Source organism: Marmota monax, unplaced genomic scaffold (genome assembly GCF_021218885.2).
Source record: "Marmota monax isolate L192 unplaced genomic scaffold, Marmota_monax_Labrador192_F-V1.1 WCK01_AAM20220418_F8-fsc00028, whole genome shotgun sequence".
NCBI classification, from domain to species: domain Eukaryota; kingdom Metazoa; phylum Chordata; class Mammalia; order Rodentia; family Sciuridae; genus Marmota; species Marmota monax.
In genome coordinates, this window is record NW_026694779.1 from 237,635 (window position 1) to 244,898 (window position 7,264).

The following is a 7,264-nucleotide window of genomic DNA, read 5'->3' on the forward strand; positions in this document are numbered from 1 at the left end:
CCCTACTTAAAACCCCATGCGTTTCTCTATGCCCTGCTCAGCAACTCAGCAACGCTTATGATGCACTATGTATTTGGGCTGCCCTACAAGTGACACACTGAGACTTTCTCCCCACCCCCACCCCACTCCTTTCTTTTGTTCTGGGGATTGGACCCAGGACCAGGGGTGCTTTACAGCTGAGCCACATCCTCAGCCCTTTTTATTTTTTGAGACAGGGTCCCACTAAACTGCTGTGGCTGGCCTTGAACTTGACTCCTCCCAAGTCCCGGGGATCACAGGTGTGCGACACTGCACCTGGCACCTGGGTGACACTCGACAGTGCCTGACTGACGATGTGACGGACAGCCGTCCCCCACCTGTCTGTGGCTCCACCGGGGGTAGATCTGGGTCTGTCTTGCTCATCGCTCTGCCCCAGAGCCTGTCCAGGGCCTGTCCAGGGCCAGACTTGGAGGAAACACAAAACTGGACGTAGGCCCAGGAGAAGGGCCTCCGGGGACACACTATCCCGGACTAATCCAGAATCTCTGCTCCTGGGGGGGGGGGGCCACAGTCCCGAGAGCCCTCCCCTCAGGGGACAGCTCTGTCTCACCCCGGAAACGTGGCCGAGGACCCTGGCCCCGGCTTTACCGACAGAGGACACACAGAATCTGGTCAATAAAGAATCCACGCCCCTCGCCTGGTGGCTGAGCAGAGGTCCTGGGGGAGAGAACACGGATGTGGAACACGGAGTCCCCACCCCGAGGACAGGGAGTTCTCCACGGGGCTTTGGTGTCTATTTGAACAAGGAACCTCTCCTGAAGTCGCCCATAAACAAGTCTGTGAGCAGAAGCAAACAACCAACCCGGTAGGTCCTGGTGTTTGGGAGATCTTATCTGCGCAGCGGCAGGAGGACGCCAGACATCAGCAGGAATCAGCCAAGTCACTTCAGCCCCAAAGAGGACACAGCCCGCCATCTGCCCCCTTCAGCTCTCCCCAGAATCCCTCCTGTCACTCGGTGCTCCAGGGCTGCGTATGGTCACTCGTGAGCTTATCTGTCCCTCTGTCATGTGTCCCACAAGAGTGCGAGTCGCGTGAGGGCAAGGACAGATCCACTCACTCACCGTGTCCCACTCACGGCTGGTGCTTGGCACAGAGTCACCTCCATAAATTCTTTGATCCATTAAAGCAAAGGAGAGAGGTCGAGCCACAGGTGGGAGGGAGAAGCCCACCAGGCTGAGTGGGCTCCTGCGTACAGCACAGGAGAGCATCGGAGTGGACGGTCGACGAGACTCAGAGGTTCTGGATCAAGCCATTCCTGAAGTCCTCGCCTCCACTGGAATGTCCAGTCACGTGTGCCAGGGTAAGCCCTGGACCCGGGGCACAGGGTGAGGCTGAGCATGGGGCAAGGCTGTGGGCACAGGTTGGGCGTGTCTGTTGCACAATTTTTCAGTGGTCAGTGGCACAATGGGCTTAGTGACCAGATCACAGATGCTCCTCCTCCTCCTCCTCCCAGCAGCCGGGAGGCTCAGGGTCTCCGGGGACGGATTAAGCACCAGCCACCACAGAGGCCGCCAATTAGACACTTCAGGGATGACACCAAGTCTGGGTTCCGCTAGGGCCTCTCTCATCCACCGCCAAGTGCATTTCCTTTGAGGACAGCCCTGACCACATGCTAGCCAGGCCTCAGCGAGGTGTCCGGTGGGACTTTCCTTGAGTCTTGGCAGCGCTCAACCACATAGACCAGCCCAGGCCCCTCTGGGGACTCACACTGTCCTGAGTGTCCCCCTCAGGGATCTGGGCCTGTTCCTTCCTTCTGCTCCCAGATGATGGGTTTCAAGCCCTGGACTCTGGCGCTGTGCCTGCCTGTGTCCTGGGGACAGCACTACTGAGGCCTGCCTTCTGCTTCTCCTGGATGGGACACTCTGAGAGTGGGGTGTCCTGAGCAGCCCCCCTGCAAGAGAGGGCCAGGCCGGGGTCTCAGCCAGCAGGGAGGCTGGTCTTTCAAGAACTGGAGGGAACCGGGCTTGGTCTTCACTCTGCCCCCTCCCCACCTCCATCCCATGTGGCTCAGCAGGGGCCTCAGGTGCGGGGATCCAGTCTCACCCTTGCACGGGTTCTGCTCCTGCTAAGTCGCTGTGTGACCCAGGGCCTCCTGCTTGCCGTCTCTGGGCCTCAGACTTCTCACCCCTCTGTCCTTCCCACTTCTCTGAGCTGCCAATCTCCCAGTCCTTTGAGATCAGAAGTCCTCCGTCTTTTCAAAACACAAAGGACGAGAGCTGAGGACAGTCCTTCATGGCCCGCTCCTCCCCGACGAAGGCGCCTGGGTCTCTGTGACGCGGTGGATCGTCCCTCGCAGGCTGCAGGGGGACACACGCACAGCAGGCCGCAAAGAAAATCTGCAAACGAAGCCAACGATGCCAATACTCATGGCAGCGTCTGGCCTGAGCCTGCACCAGGTCCGGGCACTGGATGGGGTCACAGGTTTGCCAGCTGCCCGCATGCCACCGGGGGCCCTGTTCCCAGGGTCCTCCGTCCACAGAGGCCAGCTGTAATGGCCGCTCTGCTAAAGGTTGTGTGTGCGACCACAGCTCTGGGATGCAGGGACAGGGTCACCCAAACCTCAGCACGAGTGTCGCGACCCCTTGCCCGCAAGGAAGACGCAACTCAGGAATCTTCTTTCAGCAGTTTATTCAGGCCCTGGATATTTCTTCTTCTCTCCCTCGGATGCCCCTCCCAGCCTTAATAAAGCATCCCAAGCCCCAATGCAAAGCTGCCACGTGGAGCTTTCTCACAGGGTGGTGAAAAATCATGTGCCAACTTTCCCAGATAAGAAGTTGTTTGTCACAGACCACAGCGGAGCCAGCGTCATCTTGTAATGGCGACCATAGTCTGCAGAAACGGCAGAAGCGGCTCACCACACACGAGGGTTAGGAACAGGGATCCCGAGCTCTGTCTGAGGTCACAGTCAGCTACACCCCTGGCCCTTTTTTTTTGAGACAGGGTCCAGCTAAATCGCTGAGGCTGGCCTTCAACTCGGGATCCTCCTGCCTCAGCCTCCCAAGCTGCTGGGGTGACAGGCGTGGGCCCCTGCGCTCGGTGCCTTTGTACTGTCTCTGACTGTGGCTGCTGAGGCAGAAGCTCAGGTGACTTTCCGAGTGGGTGGTGTCCCGTGATCCTGACTTAGTCATTTATTTTCTTGGCCCCATCTAGCATTAGCTCTGCACCTTGCAGATGCTTCTGAGTCTCTCCTACCCAGCACTATGATCTGAAGTGACAGTGACGATGGCAGCAGCCTCCTTCCCGTCTTCATTCACTTCCTTCCGTATCTGGCTTCTTGAGCCCATCTGACCGCAGAGTTGTGCTGAGCAGAAAGGACAGCAAGGGACAGGCCTCCTGTCCTCGTCTGGTCCTCAGGACGAAGGCGTCGGTGCGTCACCCTGAGTGACGGTGTCGGCTGCGGGTGAGCACACGCGTGTGGTCAGCAGACATGCTCTATCTCATTAAGAAACTTCTGGAAGCCTTGATCCTGAAAGGTGTGAATTCCACCCACCTGTTTCCCTGTCGGCTGCTTTTGGCCCACGGTGGCACCTGCAGGTCCCCCAAGCGAGGAGGGTGGGTGGCTGGTCTCAGGCCAGATCTTCCCAGAGGGCACCCTGCAGGGAGCCCAGATGGACAGGTGCAGGGGGGACACGCCCTGGGCCCCAGCCAACCCCCGGCAGGGCCTGTTTCCTTCCAGAACCCAGCGAGCCAAGAGCAGGGGCTGCCCGGGCTGCTCTTGTGCCTGGGTCCCCTTCCAGAAGATTCTGGACAGATGAGGAGGCTGTGGCTTGGAGGCCGTCACAGGAGAGCCAGAGGGTTCCAGATTCTGGGTCCAAGTCCCACAGACACCTCAGGCCACTGGGCCAAAGCTGTGCCTCCAGAAAAGAGCCACGGTACGTGTGGTTTCTGCTGTGTCTGTTCAGCCCCACATCCCAGGGCAAGTCCCTGTTCCCGCCAGACCAGGGGACGTTGGGAACCTGAGTTACCAGTGACAGACGCCAGAGGAAAACCGCTTCAGCCTCCCAGGAGGGGATTTCTTGATCCACAGGTATAAAGAGTCTTCGGGGGGGGGGGGGGGAGAAATGCCTTCAGGTGCGGCGAGATCAAGGTGCTCAGACACCGTCCCCAAGAATGTGAGTTTCTCCAAATTCGGCTCCGCTTTCTCCTCTAGGGGGAAGGCACACTCTTCCTTTGGGGGGGCCAAGAAGTCTGGGATCACACCTCCCGCCTGAAGTGGGTGAGTCCAGGAGAAAGGCAGCAGCCCTTCCAATTGATGAGGTGAACCCTTAGGACGGAGGCTCTCAGGGGCCCAGGTCAATCCACACACCCAAATGGACACGCCACTGGCAACATACGGTCCAAGACGCTGGGGCTGGGGCTCAGGGGCAGAGCACTGGCCTGGCATGTGTGGGGCACTGGGCTGGATCCTCAGCACCACAGAAAAATAAGTAAGTAAATAAAGGTGTTGTGTCCCCCTATTTTTTAAAAAAAATGTGGGAACAGTAGATCCTGAGAAGGAAAATGGGCAGCTGCCAGTGTCATCCTAAAGGCAGATGATCTGGTTACTTCCTTGCATCTTATCAAAGTGATACTGCTCCCCAAACAAGCCAGAAGTCACAGTGACACACTCCACATCACAAGATGCTCCAGGGGGCGCAGGCATGGGGCGATCAGGGTGACAGAGAGCTGGGCAGCCAGTCTCCCTGGGGGGCTCTCGTTCCTGCCCCACCCACTTAGGACCTGGGTAGCTGCCAGATGGGGCTGGGCCTTGGTCGTTTGTCCCTTCATCTCCATTCCCACTTTTTGGGAACTGCACGGTTGGGGCTGCTTCTCTGGGTGCCTGCGCTGGCCACCAGATGGCGCTGTTGCATGGAGTCCAGTGTGGGGGGGCAGGGGGGTCCAGCCCCAGGGAGACTCCCCTGGGGAAGAGCACCCCACTTCCAGCCCCGGACCTCCACCCAGAGAGACTGGGCGGCCCTCCTCAGAGCCCCACGCCCTGGGGTGACTCGCTGCCCACCTGACAGTGGACACCTCACTGTCACCTACAGAGTGGTGGGGAAGGGGCCAGCACCCTGGACTGTGGCTCCTGAACCCCAGTATGCAGGTGGCTGGCGGGACCCAGGGGGCCTGAGGGGTGCCAGGACCCTGTTACCAAAGCGGATTTGGCAGGTGGTTAGAAAATAGTGTTTGTCCTCCCAACACATGGCCTCTGATGATTTGATCATTTAGAAGGAATTAAACAAAAAATTTAAATTTAAATTTAAAATGCAAAGGAAAACACAATGCAGGTGGTTCACAGACAAACCACTGTTTCCTCTGCAAATCTCTGGCTTCCAGCTGTTGATACAGATGCAAAGGTCTGATGGCTGGTCAGATCTAGGAACGAGTGCATTGTGTCTATTTGTTTTTAATATCTTTATTTGATTTGTTTTGAGCTGAGGATGGAACCCGGGCCTTGCACATGCTAGGTGACACTCTACACTGAGTCCCGCCCAGCCCAGGAGGGACAGGATTTGAAAACTTGAGTATTTAAAATGTCTCGTCTGGAAACAGATCCTGGGACCACAGCATCTGGATCCTGTTTCAGAACCAGCAAAGGAAATGCTCACTAGAGCCATCATGCGACTCTGCAGTTTCCTGAGAGCGGGAGGGCGGCATCTTGGGAGGTGACACCTTGGGGTCCTTGTCCCCAAGGCCGCGGTATGCAGAGGCCCCGCTGCCACCAATCCTAAGGCTCTAACAGAACCTGAGCGGTGGCCTCAAGGCCCCTCCCCGTGACCTCGCCCCGGGGTGCTCAGAGGGTCCTCTGGTCCTCACCGACTCCCCATCCGGCCTCCCTCCCAGCAGCCCCCTCTCCACACGAGCTGCCCTGGGGTCCAGCCACCATCCTGCGCCACCGTGGGCGGCTGAGGGGCCTCAGGACACATGTCCTCCCTCGGCTGTCACTCGGGCTGCCTTCGGGTCGCTGTGCGGTGCTGATGGGGAAGTTGAGGCCCTGGGGCCCGCCGTCCAGGACGGGACCTTGAGCGTCTGTCCTCCTGGAGCGTCCTTCAGACCACTGCCCACCCAGAGCCTCAGTCTGGCCCCCGGGATGGGGGTTCAGAGTGGACTGGGGAAGGCTCCCCCTCGCTCCTTCCTCATCTCCGCGTCCAGGTGTCGGTGAGCAGAGGACAGAGCCAGCTTCGGAGGCGGCCACAGGAGCAGAGCTTTCCTAACTCAGTCCAGGCGCCACCTCCTCCGGGAAGTCCTCCAGGACCACTCCCCCTACAGAGCGCATGCTCCAGGTGGCCCCCCACGTGCCTTCGGGCTGGACGCCCCAAACTTACTGGTCACCATCACCCTGGGCTGACTGTCACCCCCCACCAAGTCACCTGAATGTCTTCAAACCGGTGACCTGGGGTTTGCCCACTCCAGGGCCCAGAGAGGCCAGGTCAGGAGGCTGGGGACTGTAGTGAACCAGAGGATTCCCCAAGTGACTATTGGAAAAGGACCCTCCAGGACCCACCGAGCGGGCCCAGGGGCTGCCCCGGGAGCGAGATCCGTAGTGTCTGTCCACAGCTCCTAAGGCTCGGGGGTGTCACATAGCAAGAGAACACAGCGCGGCTCCCGGGGAGGCCGACTCGGGATCCCGGGTCCTTTTCCTCTGTGTGACCTCAGCTTCTCATTTAGGAAGTGGGGGGCTGCAGTGTCCCCAGTGTTAGGGAGACCGTGGAAGGACGGCGTGGCAGGGCAGCGACGCTCCACGCAGGTCAGCCCCTGGGACCGTGTGGCGTTCCTAGAGGCTCCTGCCAGCCGGCCGGGGGACAGCTCAAGGCTGCCCGGGCGGCTCATGCGCAGGACAGACAACTGGACTGGGATCGAGGCCGACGGACAGGGTTTACTCACAGACCTTCATGTGACTGGATCAGAGTCCTGCATGGCCACCAGGAGGGACCGCAGGCGAGGCCGAGGCGGGACAGGCTCCAGCCCCTCTCTGGCAGTCCCTGCCCCTCAGGCCCAGGCCAGGTTCCCCTCTGTCCCCAGCTCTGTCCCCAGCCCAGACTCAATGCGCTTTGGCCGGCTGAGAGGTCTGGGAGCCAGGCCCAGGGAGGACGGGAGACAGGGAGGGGAGCACCAGGTCCCACAGGGACCAGGACCCGCCCAGGGCGCTCAGGAGGCAGGGGGCCGAGGGGCTGGCACACTGGGCCAGGGTTTGCACACGACCGAGCACAGGCCTTCACAGATCAGCTCAACACAACCACGAAGG

The 7,264-nt window shown here is 59.7% G+C and overlaps 1 long non-coding RNA gene across 1 annotated transcript; it reads left to right on the top strand.

The window, feature by feature from the left end:
- The first annotated feature begins 2,904 nt into the window (after window positions 1-2,904).
- On the top strand, window positions 2,905-4,475 carry LOC131423440 (uncharacterized). Its single transcript, XR_009225033.1, has 3 exons — window positions 2,905-3,122; window positions 3,211-4,066; window positions 4,190-4,475. It is a non-coding gene; the product is annotated as an uncharacterized LOC131423440 (long non-coding RNA).
- The last annotated feature ends 2,789 nt before the right edge of the window (window positions 4,476-7,264 follow it).